This window comes from Rattus norvegicus, chromosome 12, assembly GCF_021556685.1.
Source record: "Rattus norvegicus strain SHRSP/BbbUtx chromosome 12, alternate assembly SHRSP_T2T, whole genome shotgun sequence".
Lineage (NCBI taxonomy): Eukaryota > Metazoa > Chordata > Mammalia > Rodentia > Muridae > Rattus > Rattus norvegicus.
The window spans coordinates 12807391-12830174 of NC_141545.1; the positions used below are offsets into that span (position 1 = coordinate 12807391).

At 47.2% G+C, this 22784-nt stretch overlaps 1 long non-coding RNA gene across 2 annotated transcripts; it reads right to left on the bottom strand.

The window, feature by feature from the left end:
* Positions 1-16115: 16115 nt before the first annotated feature.
* On the bottom strand, positions 16116-21924 carry LOC148002174 (uncharacterized). 2 transcript variants are annotated; one of them, XR_015634602.1, is made up of 3 exons: positions 21858-21924; positions 17286-17389; positions 16116-16995 (listed from the first exon to the last, which is right to left on the bottom strand). It is a non-coding gene; the product is annotated as an uncharacterized LOC148002174 (long non-coding RNA). The 2 variants fall into 2 exon arrangements; XR_015634601.1 differs by lacking the exon at positions 21858-21924 and having other exon boundaries at positions 17286-18303.
* Between the last annotated feature and the right edge of the window lie 860 nt (positions 21925-22784).

A 22784-nucleotide genomic window follows, 5' to 3' on the forward strand; every position in this document is an offset into this window, starting at 1 on the left:
GCCAATCTTCCCCGCTGTGTTGATAATGGACCCTTACCCCTCGGAACCATAAGCACAAAGAAATCCTTCCTTCTCCAAGGGACCTTGGACTGGATGTTTTATCACAGCAATAGCAAAGTAATGAATATATGCATCTTTTTCATAAAAATGTAAAGAATGTCTTGGTAAACGTGGACTTTTTTTTCCTGATGGAAAATTTACAATAAGCCCTAAACAGAGACATTCTGCAGAGAGGGGAGGACCTCTCACCTTTCATTCCTGTCCCATGTTGTCAGGTTGAGTTGTAGAGAGTTGGGGCCGGGGGTGAGACACTGGAAACCGGTCTATTTGTGGTTGGGGTTATGAAACATGATGGAAACTCCTAGAAGACGGGCCCTGTCTTCCCTGGCTCGGCTGGCAAGAAGATATGATGACAGAAGGGCTCAATGTGTTTGCACAAATGAAACAAGACCCCCCCGGTCATGCGGTAGAAGATGCAGTCGGGCGTGTTCAGGGTGGTGTGGTGATGGCCGTGCCGGTGTACAAGAACAGTACAAGGCAGGGTGGCAGTCTCCGCGTTGGAGAGCAACAGGGACCCTCTGACATCACTGATCTACAAAAGGCCGCCTAACCCAAAGGATCACCGATCTCTTCAGTTATGAAGTCAACAAACCCTCGGCGTTGCTTAAGGCAACCGGGCTGCATCCGTCATACGCAACATCCACCCGACCGACCAGCGAACCTCCATCAATTCAGACAAGCAGAGTGTGCCTTTATTCCTCACAGCCCTGAGACGCCTAATTTATAAAATGCTTAATGATGTTTCCAAGATAAACCCTGCCTGGCAGCCGGGGTTGTGTCTGATTGCCTGCTATATTTCTACCTTTAGAAATGAACTGTCAGCCGAAGAAGTGTGTCCTTGAGGAGGACACACTCTCTCCGTCAGCACGAGAAGGAGGCTTTGCTTCGATTCTTCATCGTGGAACCTGTTTCATTTTGCCACACGGGGGATGAGGTCTGCGCACTGCACGTGCCAGGCGAGAGCTCTGTGACAGCCTCAGTCCGGCCACGCCACTCTCGAATAAATTTAGTTACAACAGGTTGATGCACTGAACAAAACCAGATGTCTGTTAAATTGCAAGAAATGCTTCTTGCTATGCCTCGACCTGTTGTAACTAAATTTGCCCAAGAGTGGGTTTGTTCAGTGAATCATTAATTTGACAAACGTGGGTTGAGGGCACAGCATGAGCCTTCACCTCATCAGGCACTGGATCCCGACACAGTGGCCCGTGCTGCAGGCGCGTTCTTGCCCTCCGTGAAGTTAGCAGCTACTGAGGGACATAAACGCTAAAACAAGCAATAGTCACACAGTTATGGACTCGGATAAGTGTGTGAAGAGCTGTACTGGGTGCATAGAGGACACAGAAGGGGTTTCTCATCTCTGTAAAAAGGTTAAGGGTCACCCAGGAGGATGACGCAAAGCTGATGGGCTGCTGTGAATGGGACAGAGCGTCCGAATGTTCTAGGCAGGCGAAGCTCGAGTGCAAAGGCCCTGGGGAACAGAGGAGCTTGGCTGATGACAGAACCTGAAGCCACCAGTGTAGCCCAGGGGGTGATTGACAGAGCCAGTACAAGAAGGAGGCTAGAGGAATAGACAGGGCTAGGTTTGGGGAGCCTTGAAGTCTCTCTTAAGGAGCCCATAATTCATGTCGAGAGAAAGGACACCACCGCAGGTGGTGCCACAGCAATGCAGTGGCTTTCGTACAGAAGCAAGATTCAAGAGGCTGAGGACAGAAGCCATCATCAGCTAGGGCTGTGGCAGCAATGTGGGTAGAGGTTCTAAGTCTGCGGGCACAGATGGTGACTGCAGGAGGAGGGAGTGGGGAACATCTGAGACATAAATTTTAAGTGGATTCTGTGAGACATAGGGGACAGTGTGTCTGTGTGTCTCTGAGTCTCTGTGTGTCTCTGTGTGCGGGAGAATGTGTCTGTGTGTGTCTGTGTGTGTGAGTGTATGAGAGTGTGTTTCTGTGTCTGTGTGTGGTGTGTGTGTGAGAGAGAATGTGTGTGTGTCTGTATGTCTGATGTGGTCTCTCTCTCTGTGTGAGTGTGTGTTTCTCTCCGTGTGTATGTCTGTATGTCTGATGTGTGTCTATGTGTCTCTGTGTGTCTATATGTCTGGTGTGGTCTCTCTCTCTCTCTCTCTCTCTCTCTCTCTGTGTGTGTGTGTGTGTGTGTGTGTGTATGTGTAGGAAATTTCATGGAGGACTTTAAAGCTGCTGGCTGACAGCAGGAGCCATGGGCTCTTAGAATTTACACTGGGACATAGTATTTCAATGAGAGATTTCTGCTCCCATCTCTGCCAACCGTACCAGACCGGTCCTTCTTCATCAAGGCATGTTTTAAAAACCTGTCTGATGAGGCTGGAGAGAAGCCTCAGTGGTTATGAGCACTGACAACTCTTACAAAAGACCCAGGCTTGATTCCCAGCACCCACATGGCAGCTCCTTAGCATCTGTAACCCCAATTCAGGGAATCTGATGTCCTTTTCTGGCCTCCCCCGGGAACCGCATGTGTACACACACATACATGCAGACAAAACACTCAAACACATCACACAAAGAGCTTAAACGACAACAAAACAAGCCATCAGAAGTCATGGGAGTGTGAGAAATCGCTCCTCAAGCTTCTCTTAGAGGAACAGGTGAGAAAAGAACCAGAACAAGTATAGAACATGGCCGTGGTGGGGAGATGGGCTGCAGGGTCCCCATCGCTGTCTTTTCTCATTCACATTACCGAGGCAACACCCCTTTTGCCCAGAGACTCCAATGATCAAAGGGAAGAGTTGTGGCCCAGATAAAGTGATCAAGACCAGACAGTCTCTCTGCCCTAGGGACAGGCTGGAGTTCTCGTTTCAAAAAGTCTCTTTAAAAAAAAAATCTGCCTTATGTGCACCCGAGCTATCTAGGACTCTTATTCCATTCATGAACTCCAACAGAGCATCATAGCTGCCTTTTCCACACTCCATTTTGGAAGGAAAGGAGGGAAGCAGTCACGGTTCCACAGACTAAACCTGACAGCAGGTGTTTCAGGATTTCACTCTGCCTGGGACCTCATGGCCTCGTTACATTAATTTCCCTCCACACATTTCCGCTGAGTCCTCTCAGTGTTCCGGGCATTGCTCGGAGCTCCAGAGACACAGGCCCGAACCAAGGAGACGAGAGCCAACAAACAGGAAGGACTCACACAGTTAGAGGAGAATCCAACATTTTCAGCTCTTAGAAACTTCAAGTGGTGTTTACAGGTCGTCACCATCGAACGCTCACACGACGTGCTGGCGTGTTCCAGGTACTATTTATCAGAACACTCAGTTGGTACCACGGTCTACAGCAACTAGGAAGAAACCATCGTGTGTCTCTGCCCGGCTTCAGAGAGGACGGGTCACTACACAGAGATCAATATGGCAGCAGGGTTATTGTATGAAGACGAAGAAGGAGGCAGGGTTAGCCAATCTTGGTAAGAGTAGTCTCTGTCGGGGAGCAGACTTCAGGCAGTAAACATGGGAGGAAGGGAAACCTATAGTGGACATTTTCTATACACAGTGCCAACTGTCACACTTAGACCACAGGAAGGAAGAATTTGCTAATCCCCTGGGTCTGAGGCACCGGGTCCTTGACGCGGCTGTGCCCAAGTCAACAGCGGAAATTCACTCAGGACTTTATCTGCTCAGGGAGCTCTCTAGTCCACAGGAGATATAATTTCCCCACCGCATCCCTATCCCCTCACACAGCGCCCCCAGATAGAGGCAGATGTCCACTTATTACGCCGAGATGGCTTTTTGTCTCTGGCCTGGGGACAGCGATAACACAGCAACTATTACCGATGTGTCTGGAGGCATCTGCTGAGTTATTTCCCGAAGATAGAGCTTTTCAAACTTTCCCATCAAAAGTCTCCCAGCAGCAGTAGAAAACGCACTTGGGGCTGGGGGGACTGAGGGCTATAGCTGGTGGCTAGAAAGTACACACGTTTTAATATTGTTATCATGACAAAGTATTTTCACGTTGAGTCTTTTTTCTGTTTGCTTCTGGTTCGGTCTCTGCAGCAAGTTTTAGATATGCTATTCCCCAACGGTGGGGTCTGCGGGCCAAAGTATACTCCTCTCGAAAGTGTTATTACTGTAAATTCATTTTCTACGGTAATTTTCCTAGTGTATTATAGGGTGCTTTGAGGGGAAAGTACTGGGGACAGAAATGCAGGGTCTCGAACATGCCTGACTTGTAGCTCCACCACCAAGCTCTTTCCAGAGTCGCTGATAGCTCTTTATAAGGAGACTGGTTTCACACAATCCTCTTCTAGCTCAGTGGTTCTCAACCTGTGGGGTCGTGACCTTTATGGGGGTTGAGCAACTTTTTCATAGAGGTCGCCTAAAACTGTCGGAAAAACATATTTACGTTATGATTGATAACAGTAGCAAAGTCACAGTCATGAAAAAGCAATGGAAATAATTTTACGGTTGGGAGTCATCACGACGTGAGGAGCTGCTGTCTTAAAGGGTCTCAGCACTGGGAAGGCCGAGAAGTGCTGGTCTTTGGTACTTTGTCGGTTCTTCTAACCTTCCCCACCCCTTTTCTTCCACTCTTTCAACCCCTAACCCTAGGTAAGAAAGAAAAAGGGAGAGAGGGGAAAGGGAAGAGACCCCTGAATGCAGTCAAAGGGGGTCAGAAAGGGGGCGATGTTATCACTAGACTACTTCCTGTTGATCAGGGGCCTCGAGTTCCTTGGGGTAAGTTTGATCTTCACCATCAGGATAGCTATTTCTTCTTGTTTTGTCCTTGTGAATGACTGCCTAACAAACCACAACCAACAGCAAGCCATCAAGCCTCTCAGGGCCCTAGCATCTCTATACCCTCAGAAAAGTCCCCAGAATTCCAAACCTCACACAATCACAGAAACTGTCTGCCATGCCTCTGCTAAAGCACGGAGCAAATCACAGTCAGCTGCTGTGGACGATCTGAAGCCACCGCATCTGGGATTAAAACAAAAATGTATTCTTATAACATTTCTGTGTTGTTGTTGTTGTTTTGTTTTTTTGTTTTTTTTTTTAGAAACCAAACCTCCAAAATTGTCATTATAGACTCCACCTCCTTGAATTTCCTGAACCTCCCAAATATTATCACCAGCTGGGGACCCCTCACAAAGTGTGGTGTTTGAATGAGAATGGATCCCATAAGCTCATACATTTAAATGCTTGGTTCCCCCACTGTTTGGAAAGGATTAGGAGGTGTGGCCTCACTGGAGGAGATTCCTCATTGGGGGACAGGCTTTGGTGTTTCCCAGTTAGCTTTCTCTCTTCCTCCAACTTTTGTATCAGATGTAAACTCTCAGTTACTGCTTCAGCACCATGCCTGCCTACCTGTTGCCATGTTTCCCCCATGACAGCCTTCCACTGAAACTATAAACAAGCCCCAAATTAAATGCTTTTATGAGTTGCTTCGGCCATTGTATTCCTTTACTTTTCTTTTTCTTTTTCTTTTTTTTTTTTTTTTTTTTTTTTTTTTTTTTTTTTTTTTTTTTTTGGAGCTGGGGACCGAACCCAGGGCCTTGTGCTTGCTAGACAAGTGCTCTACCGCTGAGCTAAATCCCCAACCCCTGTATTCCTTTACAGAAGTAGAAAAGTAACTAAGACAGAAGGACATCCCAAACTATAAAATGTGGTGTTATCATGAGTTAAATCTGCCTTCTCCAAACACGCTGACGTCCTTACAAAAAAAAAGATGGAGACAGGGACCTATCTGGTGATGGGCGGATGACCAAGACAAGGTCACTAGGGTGGGCTGTTGTTCAGTGTGATGGGGGATGAAGCATTTATAAAGTCAAGCAATCCCTCAAGGTCTGAAAGACTGCTTTCCTCCTTTACAGACCTCAGAAGAAACCAACCTCGCCTACACCTGGGTCTCGAACCTCTGGCTTCCAAAACTATAAGACAAAATTTCCTCATTCAGGAACTCTGCAGCTCAAAGCTAAGAGCCCTTGCTCACCGGGTACAAGGCTCTGGATTCCTTTCTCAGTACCATGAAGCAAACAAGCCGTTCATTTTGTAGTACTTTGCTCTGCTCTGGCTGTCCCAACAACCTACAGGGATGTAGAAAATAACAGCCTCATAGGGATAAATGACCTCTGTAGCCTGCTTTAATATATATAATATATATGAATATATTATATTATATTAAAACTCTACAGAATTCACACTTGCCTGGTTTTGTCTCATGCTTTTGTGATTCCCTGAGGTGGGTGGGATATGCTGGGGGCAGCCTGTGCTCATTAGATGAAGTAAAGCTTCAACTAACAGCCTAATCGAATTTGATTTAGTAAAACATCTGTCCAATTAAGTCTGACTGAGAAAAATAGAATCTGTAATATATGGATTTCCAGTCAGCACCTAGGACTCTGCTGAGTTGGCTGAAGCAAGAGCTTCCAGACAATTCCTCAGAGATAATTACTGTGCTCATGCCATCCAGACCGATCTGCCACGTGCCCAGGTTGATTACCTGCCCTGTCTGTCATGTCCAAACAGACTGCCAGGGAACGGGAAGGCGACGTTTTACTAGGCTTTTTACTTCCGGCTTCCCCAGCTTCTGTCTGGGACTGGCACACAGTAGGGTCCCATACAAGCTGGAGACTCAATTATGGGATGATAGACTGCACCCACAGCCCGACGGCAGGAGCATGAATGGCACGGTCTGAAGATGGGACCCAGAGAAGGTCAGACACAATGTGCGCTAGAGAGTAACAGTTTGCTACAGAAATACTAGAAATCTTGGAGGCTAGATCCGGGCCAGGGGCGTGGCGTGGGTGTGGGTGTGGGCGTGGCGTGTGGGGGGTCGGGGCGTGGCATGCCGGGGCATGGCGGGGGCATGACATGGTCACAGGCAGGGTAGAGCAAGGGAAGTATAGAGCCTGAGGTTTTTAGTGAGGAGTCTCGGAGGGTGAGAGAGTTTTGCTGGATAACCTTCTTCAGTGGGGGATGGAGTACTCCGGTTTCGCCCATGGTCTACCCCGCAATGGCACCTCAGCACTCAGGTGAGAACCTTGGGGGCTGCCAATTCTAGCGTCTTCCAAATCTGCCTTTTCGCTCTTGGTAGTGAAGAGGAAGCACTGGTCAACAAAGCTTGGCGTTTTCATTTACAACGAAGTAATTTCTAATTCCAGCTCTGTCCTGGCGTCTTTTTCTCACCCACTTCATGGGAAAAGTTACTCTGGTCTGGCGTCACCGGGCTCTGAGCCAAGTTCACCCCTGGTTTGCCTTACCAGCCAGCCCACTCAGATAAGTCTGAAAAGCAGTAGAATTGCCTTGTTTACAGCTTTATCCCAAATTTAGAAGTGGTAAGAATTTCACGATTTAGGCACCGCCATAAATAGCGTTATCATCAAAGGGCAAGAAACATAAGTGGCCCTACTCAGGAGGGGTGTGGCCTGAATAGTTGTCCTGTCCCAATTCCCCTGTTGAAATTCTAACATCCAGGGTTATGACTGCGAGACCAGGTTTGAGAAATGACTGTGTACTAATGGTGTAGCTGTCATGGGTGGAAATACTCCACTTCTGAGAAGGTCTCCATAGAGCTAGCTCTCCCCGTCTCTTATGTGTAAGAACTCAAGAAGCCCACATGTACAACCCAGAATATTCCAGTCACCTAGAAGCCAGCCATACTGGTGGCTTGGTCTGAGACTTGTAGCCTCTGGGACTGTGAGAAACGTATTTCTGTGGTTTGTAAATTCACCTTGTCAGTGAGAATCTGTAACAGTATTCTGAGCTGAGCTAGGAGTTCTCTCATCTGGCTGAGCAGCACAGCCCTTGCACAGATCTCCATAGGGTCATCGTGATGACCCGACATTAAGCCAAGTTGTCACAGGGAGATAAGCCAAAGCCACACGGAGAACCTTGCTGCTTCTCAACAAGTAGTGCCAACGCCTCCTCCGCTTTCTCACACGGGATCGGACTGCTTGGTGGTTGGCATGAATGAGTTCATGCAGTCTGCATTGCAATCCTGCGATTGTGTATCCTGCAACAAGTTCCTAACGCACACCCAGGAGATGGTTCCAGGGCATCTCTCTGTCTGTCTGTCTCTGTCTCTGTCTCTCTATCTCTCTCTGTCTGTCTCTCTGTCTCTGTCTGTCTCTCTGTCTCTGTCTGTCTCTCTGCCTGTCTCTCTCTCTGTCTCTGTCTGTCTCTGTCTCTTTGTGTGTGTGTGTGTGTGTGTGTGTGTGTGTGTGTAGTATCTTGATTATATTAATGTATATGGGAAGACTCATTTCTCTGTCTCTGTCTCTCCAGGGTATCTCTGTGTATTCTTGGCTGTCTCTGTCTCTCTGTCTGTCTGTCTGTCTGTCTGTCTCTCTCTCTCTCTCTCTCTCTCTCTCTCTCTCTGTGGTATTTTGATTATATTAACATATATGGGAAGACTCATTTCTCTGTCTCTGTCTCTGTCTCTCTCTCTCTCTCTCCAGGGTGTCTCTGTGTAGCCCTGGCTGTCCTGGAACTCACTCTGTAGAACAAACTGGCCTCAAACTCACAGAGATCCACCCGCCTCTGCCTCCCCAGTGCTGGGATTAAAGGTGTGCTCCACCAGGCCTGGTGGGGAAGATTCATCCTAAGTGTGTCTAGGGCCATTCCCTGGGCTGGGGTTCCCAGACTGTGTAAAATCAAGACAGTGAGCTAAACGTTCGCTCCTATTTGTCCCTTTCTGCTTTCAGTCCCGTCTGACTGCAGATGAACGTGGCCATCTCCTGCCACTGTGGGACTGGGACTCCAGTCTGGAACGGTGAGTCAGATTGAAATCCTTCTTCCTGAAGTTGCTTTTGTCAAGGTATCTTATCACAGCCACAGGAGGGAATTACCAAGCGTGTTGGTGTCCCTAAGACTCTTCAGGCCCTTCACTGGGACACTGGCAAGCAGCACCTCATCCTCACAGACTGGGTCCACCTCTCTTCTCCAGTAGGAAAATTTCTCCTTCCACATCACTGGCCAAATTAGGTCACATGAAACCCTGGGCTGATACCCGAGTAGATGACCCAAGCAGACACACAGGAGCCATTCTCGTGCTGGTTCTCTGAGCAGAAGGCATGGCGTCTCCAAGAGCTGCAACTTGCCCCTGTGTTGAAGTGCACAGTGCACAGAGAGGATTCAGACTACCACAGTGCACACGGCCTCTGGCTCTGTCTGAGCCACTGCCTAAAAGACATACTGGCTTTCACGATTGGAGAATGAGCCAAGTTCTTTCTGACCTTGTGGAGAGAGGTGTAGGAGGGTTGTGGAGGACAGACGCTCGAGCAAGGGAGGTGCTGGAGAACAGGATTCCTTGGTCCACAGTGTTTTTAAAGATCTTTCCTCCGAGCATCTGACTCTAATGAGTTGAGCCGTGTCTGGCTGCGCCTGACATACATTCCCGAGGCAAGAAAAGATGGGAGACTTAATCAAGAGACATGTGACGTTCATTTGAGGCCCAAATTGCTTTTTTTTTTTTTTTTTTTTTTTTTTTTTTTTGGACACAGCATCAAATACAGTGCAGAAAGGGAAGGGCTGGACTTCTCGGCAGGCAGGTGAGTTACCTAGCGGGAGCGGGGCAGGGTCTGGAAACCTCTGGAATGAAGCTGAACCAGCAAGACCCAGGAAGCTGGCAGCCAGGGATGGGCAGGAGGAGAGACAGCCCTGCAGTTTCTCGCCTTCCCTCGCCTGCCTCCTCAGTCTAAGAGCTCCACAGGTCTAAGAGCTCTGTGTGGCAGAAGTATCTTCGCTCTTTTCTCTAAGAGGCTGTGGGTGTGTTGAGTCCTTTGGGTGTCTGGCAGATACAGGCTAGAGGGGAGCTAGGGAGGGGAAGTAACAGTAAAGGCTTATTGAAATATAATTTATACAGTCAGTGTAGAACATGTATGTATGTATGTATGTATGTATGTATGTATGTATGCATGCATGTATGTATGTCTTTGTTTTAAGATAGAGTCTTACTGTGTTGCCTAAGCCTCAGACTCCTGGGCCCAATAGATCCTCCTGCCTCAGCCTCCTCATTGCTCTGACGAATTTTAATCAATGTAAACAGCTTTTTTTTTTTTTTTGGTTCTTTTTTTTTTTCAGAGCTGGGGACCGAACCCAGGGCCTTGCGCTTCCTAGGCAAGCGCTCTACCACTGAGCTAAATCCCCAACCCCGTAAACAGCTTTTTAACCAACACCATTACAAGAGGAAAATGAAAATGTGCCTTGGCCCCTCTGCAATGAACAGTGTGCCCCAAACCCTGCCAAGCCCAACTTCACTTTTTCTATATTTTGATATTGATTCTCACAGCGTTCCTTTGCTATTTTAAGTTTTTATGCAAATGGGTATCTGGCCTGCATGAATGTCATATGAACCACATCTGGTGCCCGTGGAGGCAAGAAGAGGGCACCGGATCGCCTGGAACTGGAGTTACAGATGGTCATGAGCCACCGTGTGGGTGCTGGGAATCAAAGCCAGGTTCTCCAGATGAGCATCCTATTCTCTTAACCACTGAGCCATCTCTCTCGTCCCTTCTAGCAGTTCTCATCAATGAAGCCATGTAGCGTATGACCTTTCATATCTGGCACCTCCCCTCTCAAAGAATGCTCTTGAGATTCATACTTTTTAAAAATTATTTATATTTTATTTTATGTGCACCGGAGTTTCTCCTACATGTGTCAGTTGCAAGCTGTCATGGGGGTTCTCGGGATTGAACCTGAGTCCTCTGGGAGAGCAGCCAGTGCTAACCTCTGAGCCACCTCTCCAGCCCCTCATACTATTTTTTCTTTCTTAGCTACTTGTTCCTTTTGGCCACTAAACTGGAGTGGCACACTCAAATTTACCATTGTCGCCATCTTTTAAGTACACAATTCGGCAGCACCAATAATATTCTGGTGGTCTAGCTATCTAAACCCAAACTCTGCTCCCACTAACTTCTGCCACCCCCATTGCCCTGGGCCTTGACCCCTCCTCAGTAAGTCTAAGTACTTAGTAGATAGATGCTGCTCATTACCCATAAGGCTCTGGGGTGATTGTCATGACAGACTGGGACAACTCCAGAGGGCCATTGTCATCTCCCACCTCTCTCTATCACAAACCCAAAGTGTGGCTCTACCAATGAGAAGGTACTTAAAACATATGGTCTTTGCATGGAAGGATGGATGGACAGATGAATGGATGGATGGGTAGATGGATGGATAGACAGACAGATGGACGGACAGACGGACGGATGGATGGATGGATGGATGGATGGATGAAGGGGCAAATGGATGGACAGACAAATGGATGGATGGATAGATGGATGGATGAGTGGTTGGATGGGTGGACAGATGGATGGTTGGATGGATGGATGGATAGACAGATGGACAGAGGAACAGATGGATGGATAGATGAATGGACAGGCAGTTGGATGGATGGACAGATGGTTGGATGGACAGATGGATGGATGGATGGATGGATGGATGGATGGACAGATGAACAGATAGATGGACAGTGGGATGGATGGATGGATGATAGACGAATGGATAGATGGATAGATGAATGGACAGGCAGTTGGATGGATGGGTGGACAGATGGATGGTTGGATGGATGGATGGATAGACAGATGGACAGAGGAACAGATGGATGGATAGATGAATGGACAGGCAGTTGGATGGATGGACAGATGGTTGGATGGACAGATGGATGGATGGATGGATGGATGGATGGATGGATGGACAGATGAACAGATAGATGGACAGTGGGATGGATGGATGGATGATAGACGAATGGATAGATGGATAGATGAATGGACAGGCAGTTGGATGGATGGGTGGACAGATGGATGGTTGGATGGATGGATGGATAGACAGATGAACAGATAGATAGATGGATGGACAGAGGGACGGATGGATGGATAGATGAATGGATAGGCAGTTGGATGGATGGAGGGACATTTTCAGGAGAAGCTCACTGGCATCCAACTAAGCTACCATCTCTCAAATACCTCCAGTTTCTAACATTCAGTGTGTCAAGGGGCCATGTTTCAGCCCCATCTGTCCTGAGCCCCACCCATCATGAAATGGGCAGAAACAGGGCTGGGGCGATGGCTCAGAGGTTAAGAGATTAAGGCCGCTTTTGCGAAGGATTCAGTTCCCAGCATGCACATGGAGGCTCGAAACCATGTGTGACTCCAGTTCTAGGGGATCCAACACCCTTGTCTGCAGGAATAGGATACACAGGTGGGCAAACACTCATACACAGAAAAGAGAAGGAAAACATTAAACTACAAAAGCCCTTTTATAGTAATTATTAAAATGTATCAGATGTATCAATTTAATGGCGAGTGATGAAGTTCATTAGGAAAACTTACCTAGAATGTACAGGTACTGGGTCCATCCCTGCAACACGCATGCGCACGCATGTACACACACACACACACACACATACATACACACACATACACACACATACATACACACACATACACACACATACACACACATACACACATACACACACATACACACATACACATACATAATACATACACACATACACACATACACACATACACACATACATAATACATACACACATACACATACATACACAATACATACACACACATACACACACACATACACACATACACATACACACATAAACACACATACATAATACATACACACACATACACACATACACAATACATACACACACACATACACACATACACACATACACATACACACACATACACATACACACACATACACACACATACACATACACACACATACACATACACACACACACAGACACACACACACTCATTTCTGAAACAGAACAAGATTGATAACTAACTCCAAACTGAAGAATGAGACATTTAAAAAAATTATAACTGATAAATCGAACGTTAAGCACAGTAGCAAAGCTATTCCCGTTTGGCTTCTATTTCCAAGATTTGCTTCCCGGGGTCTGGAACATCCGTGTCAACGTCTGTAAGGTCTGAGACGTTTGCCTGGTAGGTCACACTTGTAACCCCACTTGTAAAGACTCAGGGTCAGCTGAGGCAGGAGGATAGCATGCTCAGAGGCAGCCTGACCCATGAACAATGAGACCCCGTCACAAAGAAACGAAAACGAAATTAAGGCTCTTGTTCTAAAAGTCTTAAACTGTTCTTAAAAGTCCCAAAAACTTAATTGTCAAAGTTTTAATTGTTCAGTTAAAAAAACTCCACAGAATTGGATTCAAAATCCACGTGAGGTTTAAAAGTGCAATGTGGCATTGTGAAGTTCCCAGACGGGGGCAGGTGGCTGCCCCCGGGGCTGTAAGAGACTCAGACAACCTGATTTTATTCCGTATTGCCTTGAGAGCATTCGTGGAAAAGTACCACAGGCGGGGGTGGATCTCCTGCCCGGCAGAGCTGTTAAAAGCACTGATGTAGTTTAGATGTCCCAACTCTCTTCCTCCACAATCGCAGTAATTCTGGCTGTGTGTGTACACCCCCCAGCTTACACTGATGGCCCATTGAGGTCGAGGAGTCGGTCAATCCACCCTTTACCACATTGCCTCTCATCGTATTCCTCACCATCTATTTCCAGGGGGAAGGGAGACGACTGCTAAATGAATATGTAATATGGCTAGATATAGTGTGGAACTGTGACACCAAAATGTTAATTGGTAAGAAATAGATTGTGTGTATGTGTGCGTGTGCGTGTGCGTGTTTGTGTGTGTGTGTGTGTGTTATTTAGTATCCTCAAGAAGTTGGATATTAAAATCTACACACTCGGGGTTGGGGATTTAGCTCAGTGGTAGAGCGCTTGCCTAGCAAGCGCAAGGCCCTGGGTTCGGTCCCCAGCTCCGAAAAAAAGAAAAAAGAAAAAGAAAAAAAAAAAGAAAAAAAATTTACACACTCAAAGCCCTTTTATATATAGAATTGAAATATACATCTGTTTGCTTTAAATCAACCCTAGACTGCTTACTATACTATAATAAAAATAGTATAAATATGTAAATATTTGTTATGCTGTCTCACTTAAGAATTAATGACTAGAAAAAATGTTTGTGGCTATTAAGTATAGACCTGATCTTTAATTTTTAAAAATTATTTAATGTGTATGAGTGATATGCCACCACAGGAAATTGGAGGCCAGAAGAGGGCATCAGATCCCATGGGACTAGAGTTGCAGAAGGTTGTGAGTGGTGATGTGGTTCTGGGAACCTCACAAAACAAGATCTGAAGAAAAGGAAAAACATCACACACACACACACACACACACACACACACACACACACACACACACACACTCACCCTCAAATAAACAGGGTCTCCCTGTTTAGCCCTGACTGTCCTAGAACTTACTCTGTAGACCAGGCTGGCCTCAAATTCACAGAGATCTGCCTGCCTCTGCCTCCAGAGGTGCTGGGGTTAAAGGCACCTGCCACTGTACCTGGCTATAGTATATTCTTGAGTCGAAACGTTAAATATAAAAGGTCAGTGTCTCCAAACGTTACTACATATATTTAAAGACTCAAATTGAAATAATAAAGGAATGGGTATTTTATTACGTAGGCCTAATTTTATTTGGAAGAATAAATATCAGAGAATATCTTCCACAAGGTAAAAAAAAGACTGATTCAGGGATGGGGGAGGCAGGGTGGGGGGAGTGTCATGTATTCATTTTACCAGGTGTTGGAATGTACTTAGGAAATCACCATAACTAATTTTTTATCTTTATTAACTTGAGTATTTCTTATTTACATTTTGATTGTTATTCCCCTTCCGGGTTTCCCAGCCAACATCCCCCTAACTCCTCCCCCTCCCCCATAACTAAATTAATATGGCACAGACACACTGCAAAAAAAAAAAAAAAAAAAGGTTCAGTAGAAGGGAAGGATTCAAATGTAGATTCCCCAAATAGAAGGAATTTAGCATAAAGGTGAAATTAAATGCAATAGGCGAACGGTAACTGAAATGATCAAAACATTATTCGCTAGAGAGGATATTTGGACTTGCAATTTCAGACCTTAAACAAAAATAAATCCCATTTGCACTAATGTCTGAGATGCAAAATAAAATAAAATAAAATAAAATAAAAAATAAAAGAACAAATATTCTCAAGGGAAATCTGGGATTCTAGACTTAAAGCACAGGCGTGGAGAAATCCTCTCAAGCAAGTCTGAGCACCCAGATGACTTCTCGTTTGATGTTTCAGGTTTTTTTTTTTTTTTTTTTTTTTAATAAGAGGAGCTTGCTGGGCAGTCCAGCCTGACCACCAACTTGAGATCCTCCTGCCTCAGCTGCTGAGGACTGGGGATTACAGGCTGTAGTGGTTTAAATGTGCTTGGCCCACGGGAACTGGCGCTACTAGGGGGTGTGGCCTTGTTAGAGTGGGTGTGGCCTTGTTGGAGGAAGTGAGTTACTGTGTAGGCGGGCTTTGAGGTCCTTTGTTCAAGCTCCACCCAGTGCGGAGAGAGTCTCCTGCTGCTGCCTTTGGATCAAGATGTGGAACTCTCAGCTCCTCCAGCACCATGTCTGCCTGGATGCTGCCATGCTCCCACCATGATGATGACCTGAACCTCTGAACCTGTAAGCCAGCCCCAATTAAATGTTGTCCTTTATAAGATGTTATGGTGACTCTTCACAGCACGGAAACCCTAACTATGACACAGGCCTATACCACCACAGTAGCTAGGGAACCCAGACATTTTTTGCTTTTATTTGAGGGATTTTTTAAAAGATAGATGTATGTATGTATGTATGTTTATATGTTTATATAAAGCGCTCTGCCTGCATGTATGCCTTGCAGACCAGAAGAGGGAACCAGATCTCATTATGATGGTTCTGAGGCACCACGTGGTTGCTGGGAATCGAACTCAGGGCCTCTGGAAAAGCAACCAGTGTGCTTAGCCTGTGAGCCATTTCCCCAGACTTTATTTGAGGACTAAAGAAAAGAAAGAAATATTTGGCTATGTGCAAAACTAAAAATAAATATAGTAAAATTTCCGTATAATATATTTTTTGACCATATTCACCTTCTACTCCTCTTCCTAATTCCTCTTCAATCCATCCCCACTATAAGGGTCCACGAGTCATTGAAGAATGACACCCAGGACTCAGATAGGTATGTAATCACAAAGAATATTTTATTCTGCACAAGTCCAGCATGCTGTCGTCTCCCCGTTACCAGAATAAAGAGACGCCCAGGTGAGTTTGCAGGCCCAATTTAAAGTACATTCGGGAATTCCAGGGTAGGTGACCTCTATGTTTAATCTGTTGGGTCCATCTCTACAGACATTCCGTTATGGGTGTGTGGGGCTGGGAACTTGTTGGTGAGGTCTGGAAACTGCTGCTGGGGAGGTCTGGAAACTGCTGCTGGGGAGGTCTGGAAACTGCTGCTGGGGAGGTCTGGAAACTGTTGCTGGGGAGGTCTGGAAACTGTTGCTGGGGAGGTCTGGAAACTGTTGCTGGGGAGGTCTGGAAACTGTTGCTGGGGAGGTCTGGAAACTGCTGCTGGGGAGGTCTGGAAACTGCTGCTGGGGAGGTCTGGAAACTGCTGCTGATCCATTGTCCTTGCCTCAGGCCAGGTGGCGGGGCAGCTTCTGAGGCCTGGACTTGTCCAGTGATTGGAAACAGAGATTAAGGCCTAGTTTCCTTAACTTGCCAGTTTTGAAGTCTGTCAGGGAATCGGCCTCATCTTCTCACCCAGCTCCTGATCCCCTCAGGTTGGTGTTGCCTCTTTTGATTTTTTAAATAGCGCATCAACTTTACCTCATGGTGTGCTTATATTCCAGGGCACAGAGCATGGCCAACCTACCGGGAGCCACATCCTTACAGAAAACTGATTTCCCCTCTCCCCTAAAGCCATAGAATGCCCAGTTCCTCAGTTGGGAGGGAGGCCATGAATCTCTTCCCCTTCCACACCAGAATGTTGAAGACCTGTGCAGGTCCTCACAGACAGCTCTGAGTTGATGGAGCACCGGTCCTTCATGTCTAGAAAGGGAACTGAAAATAGCAAGCACTTCATGAAAGAGGTTGACAGGGGCGGGGGAGTGGGGGTGAGGGGCAACTAATCTAGAAAGATGTATTTAATGTAAATAACCACAGACTTGGAGCCCTTACAAATCAACAAGCCAAGGATAAAATTCGTAAAAGCTATCAAGTACCAACAGCTGTACTTTTCCTCCCATCCAAGTACTAATGAGGCCCGACCTTGCTTAGCTTCCAAGGTCAGACGAGATCGGACGCGTTCGGGGTGGTATAGCTGTAGACAAGTTGTGCTTTACTATGCTTACCATAGGCCCAGCTCTACGCTATGGGATTCAGGTACACAGGACACGTGTGATTTTTCAACCACCCGTGAAGTCTGATTTCTCCTTGGATTTTACCTGTGGAGAGACTAAGGCCCAGAGTTCAACTGACCAGTGAATGTCAGAACCATGGTTCTAATCCAGGCATCTCCTACGGGAATCGAGAGTTCTGGGATCAAGTCCAGGGCCTGTTGCAAGCTATCTACCCTCCACCCTGTCACTGACCACACCCCATCCGGCCCCTGCTCCAGATGTCTTGGGTCTGTGCTAATCTGCCATCTCTCAAGGGTAACCCAGGAAACACTGTTCAAATCACTGAGGTCAGAGTGGCACAATCCAGCAACCGCCAGCAGCCGCCAGCAACATCCCATTCTAACTGACCAAATCCTGACGGGATATAATAGTGAGCCCCAGAGACCCCTGGAATCACACCGTCACAGAGTACCACCAGCAGAATGTTGTAGATGCTTTTCAGGAAAGCTGTCTGGAAAAAATTTAGGAACACTGATTTAGGTTCTTTCTAAAAATTGTACTTCTTTAAATGAACCAACAGTCACACTCCCGGGGACTCCAGCACATTTAGAAAGAATGGACTTGCAGAATCCAGCTACTGAGGACTTTAATGTACCAAATCTTTGTCTCGGGGAAGGGAAACCCAGGAACAGCGGTGCCCAGCAACAGAGGGGAGCTGGAGTCTCTGTAGTTTCCTCCCAGTAGTTTTCTAGAGCCTTCTGCAGAGATGCGACCTGCATTCCTTCCTGCTTCCCTGTGCCCAACCAACATGTCAGGAATGTGAGGTGAACCAGACCGGGGATTTATAAGCCCCAGACATCAGCAGTTGGAGGCTTTCCCTGAAGAGCTGGGGGCTGTATGTTTACCAGAGTAAACCAGTCTTTACCCCATAAAATACTACATAGCCATCAAAACACACCCAATCACGCAGGATATAGGTGATTACATGAGCCCTTCTTGAGTATGAAAGGTATGTATATTGTTTAGTTTTTTTAAAGAAATGATGAATGTGTGCTTTGCAATATTCCAGATTTATATTTTTATGTATATGAGTGTTTTCCCTGCAAGTGTGTATGTGTATTGAGTGTATGCAGTACCTGCAGATGCCAGAAGAGGGCATCAAATCCCTGGAGCTGAAGTTACAGATGGATGTGTGCTGCCCTGTGGGTGCCAGGATCCCAAACTGAGCCCCCTGGCAAGAGCAACAAATGCCCTTAACTGCTGAGCCATCTCAGCCCATGCCGGATTTAATGATTATAGGAACACGGAGGTACATAGGTTTATAGGACCCAGGCAAGTGTTGCACGAGATTCAAGTGCCGCTTTTATATGGGTGTGTGTGAGTTTATAAAGAAATCAAGGAACGGGGTTGGGGATTTAGCTCAGTGGTAGAGCGCTTGTCTAGCAAGCGCAAGGCCCTGGGTTCGGTCCCCAGCTCCGGAAAAAAAAAGAAATTAAGGAACTTGGACTAAAAGTTACACACGTGAGCTTACCACAATGCTTGTTCTTTGTGACATGAGACAAAAACTCAAATTTCAGAACCACATGCTTGGCATGAGGGAAGGAACCTCAGGCGGTCATTTGTACCCACGTCTCCAAGGAGCAGTGTGACAGAGGGTCTGTATGAGGGCTTTGGAGAGCCCAGAAGACAGGACTGGAAGGTGGTCATAGCCAGTCCATTCCTCATGCACACTGAGCTTTTTCTGTTGTTACAACCAATTGTGTCACGTTTTCATAATTTGAAAAGCTTCCAACAATCAAATTACTAGGGGAAAAATGCTCTTTCTGTACACTTTGACCCTTTGCCCCACTTGCTTGCAGTAGAATAGACACAGCTCTCGCCACTGACTGTTAAGGAAGTGGAGCTCAGACCGTGTGAGGAAACTCCGTCATCTCTGCACCCCTCAGCGGCTCTCACAGGGCGCAGGCGGGGTTCCCAGTAGGAAGCCTCAAGGGCAGGGTGGGAGGACAGCAGACCTGCAGAAATCACCTGCTGCACGGTTGGATGCTGTTTGTCCTTCTTCAGATGTCAGGCTGATGGTATCTGCAGGTAGCGGGCCGTTCCGGAAGTAGAGTCCAGTGGAAGGACTCGGCTCATCCTCAAAAGGGATTGTGGGTAACTCTCCTTCCTCTTCACTCTCCTCTTTTCTCCTTTTCCCTCTGTCTGTCTCCTTCCCTCTCTCTTCTCCCCCTCCCTCCCTTCCTCCTTCCCTCTCCCTCTCTCCCCTCCCCCTCCCTCCATTCCTCCTTCCCTCTCCTTCTCTCCCCTCCCCCCTTCTCCCTCCCTGGTTCTACATAGTCTTTTCTTCACCCACAGTCTCCACATTGTAATGGAGCACCTCGCAGGGGGTCCTCACCGGAGCACATGCACTGCTGTTTGTGTTTTGAACTTTGTGCAGTACTTTTCCCTGAAAGTTCAGGGCTGCATCCCTGAAACATCATGGCCAACAGAGTCTTCCAGGCAGACACAACTCCGAATTTGAGAATGAACTTTCCCCGGGACGTAAAATACAGATGAACACACAAATAGTCACCATCCGCATACATAACCAGGAAGCCTACTGCCTAACCCAGTTTGAAGCAGCCAGTGTCTGTCAGCAACCTCACCGTGTTGTCTGCAGCCTTCAATGGTAGCTTCACGTATCAAAAGAACATTCGTAAACACCATCCGCTGCAGGGAGGGAAGGAGCGATGCTTACAACCGTCCTTCCTCTGCCCCGCCAATATGCCCTTCCTCAACAAGAAGGGCATCAGGCGGGAGGCCATGCGAGTCCACGCCACAGGAAGTCCTGGGCCACACCTGTGTGCCATCCCTTGGTCATATCAGCATCTCTGATGATCACACCCCTTCAAGTCCCCCGGAAATCAAGAAGTACAGGTTGTGACGTAGCTAAATGGCTGTAGCTCTGAGTGGCTCATTGACACCAACCTCCCAATCTTACCTTCCTCGGGGGCAGTCATGTGTGCTTGTCTTGTGGGTTTGGTGTTGTTTTCTTTTAATGGGTAAGAGTGTCTGTGTATAAGGCTGCGTATTGTGCACCTGCAGTGCCGGTGGAGGCCAGAAGGGGGCATCCGATGGTTGTGAGTTGCCACGTGGCTTCTGAGAACCCGACCCAGGTCCTCTACAAGAGCAGACATCTTAACCGCTGCGCCATCTCTACAGCATTGCAAAGCAACGGATTTTGAAGCTGCATAACTTTAGGGACTCAGAAACATTCTTTCCAGACCCACACTGAGCTGCTGGGTTTGACCAAGGCCAGTGGGTTTCCCGTAGCTCTAGTTGTCACGTGGTGAGTCTAGCCCCACCCCTAAGTCCAGAGTCCGTGTACCCGCAAGACGAACCCAGCCCTGCTGCTCACTGTGGGTCCTCAGGCAAGCCAGGGCCTCTCTGAGGACTGGTATTCCCTTTCTCAGAGACGGCATCTACAGATCGTTTCGCCTTGTGGATCTTTTATGAGACTCAAAACTAGAAAATTCATGAGGAGTTGCTTTGCAGACCATAAAACATTCAGGACATGTGAGGTGTTCCGATTGATTTGCTGTGTCTTGGGAAACGAGAGGTTCTCCTTAAGGCGTTCTATATTCAAGCATATATGAAATAATACACACACACACACACTCACACACACACACACATTTCACAACTGGGAATCTTTCACGGTTGGTCTAACTTCACTGGCAAATTCTATAGCGTTGAAAGCAATTCCCTGGATAGATTGTTTCTATCGGTAGAGATGGGGGTGGGGCAGCGTTTGCCACAAACATATAAGACTTTTAATAAGCACCGTTCTTTCTGGCCACAGTTATTTCTGCTAGGTGCTGGGCAAGTGCTTCAGTCTCCAGTGTTTCCTAAACGGGAGCTTTGAGGCCAGCGCTAAGCACAATGTGTTGCTTCAGACTCTCGAAATGCAAATCAGTCTTGCAACTTAAAGTTCAGAATATTCTCCTTCTAAATTTAAATGAGAGCCGCTTCAAATTTGAGCAAGGCAATCTGGCCGAGATTATTAAAATTAAAAATAATCATCATCTTGCGGGAGGTCTAGAGCATGACAAAGCACCCGAGAAGGCTTAAAGGCCCTTGAATGTTGGCAGTGTGCCAGGCACAAGGCAGGAGGGGCGTCATTTAATTATTATTAACTCTATTTTACAAATGAGGAGAGAGCCAAGCCGCTGGGTCTAGCCAGCCGTACCTTTCCCCAGGTGTGGTCCCGGAACTGTATAGCCCGGTCCTCCAAGCCAAATAACCCCCATCTCCAGGAGTTCTTTCAAGCCTGAATACAAAAATCACATCAGCCGAGCAAGTCGACACCCCCTCTTAGAGGGAGGGTAAGGAGACCTTCAGTCTCATCTTCCACGGCTCCATCCCGCCAGTCGTAACCAATTCTGCCCTGATTACACCTGTCCTTGGGGAGGGGCTAGCATATGTAGGCTTAGGGGAGGAGGGGAGCAGTTAGACGGAAGACCAGCATCCCTGTTGGGTCAAGATCTTCCAGTGCAGACTTGGGTTGGGGGGAAGACACCCACACTCCTGCAAGTAGCCTCTCACCTGTAACCGAGTAAACACACTGGTTCCCAGAGTGAACCCCGATGCCGTCATACATCCGCACGTTGCTGAGATGCCCCGCCCCCCACCCAGGGAAGGGCTTTTAGCCACAGTCACTGTCAAGTGAGTATCAGTTATTGTCAAACTGCACTAACCTACCCTAACCAACGGATAGAGAATTCCAGAAGGCCAGCTTACTGTAGAGCGGGCAGCATGCCACACTGGCTCACAGACTGTCATCCAGGCTCCCCACTAACCCGGAGTGTCCAGGACTCGGGCTGTGCTCAGGTGAGATGTTCCTGAGTCCGCATTGGAGCCAGGCAGGGAAGAAGGTCAAGATCTCTGACAGTAAGAGTCACAGTTTAAACCACCCACACGTCCCTAGCCTCAGGGTAGTGGCGTCAGAGATTTCTTTCTTTATTTCGGGCAACATGTTTATGACCAAAAGCTGAATTTCACTTCAAAGCTTACACATGCAGATGTTCTCTCTCTCTCTCTCTCTCTCTCTCTCTCTCTCTCTCTCTCTCTCTCTCGTGTGTGTGTGTGTGTGTGTGTGTGTGTGTCTTTATCTCTCAGAACACAGGAAGATATAAACAATTTTAGGGTGAGAATGGAATGGCATGTAGCAGTGAATATCCTAGTAAGGGCACCAGTGGAAGGGGAAGCCCTGGGTCCTGCCAAGACTGAACCCCAGTGAACGTAATTGTTGGGGGGAGGGTGGTAATGGGGGGAGGGTGGGGAGGGGAACACCCATATAGAAGGGGAGGGAGAGGGGTTAGGGGGATGTTGGGCTGGAAACCGGGAAAGGGAATAACAATTGAAATGTAAATAAGAAATACCCAAGTTGGGGCTGGGGATTTAGCTCAGTGGTAGAGTGCTTACCTAGGAAGCGCAAGGCCCTGGGTTCGGTCCCCAGCTCCGAAAAAAAGA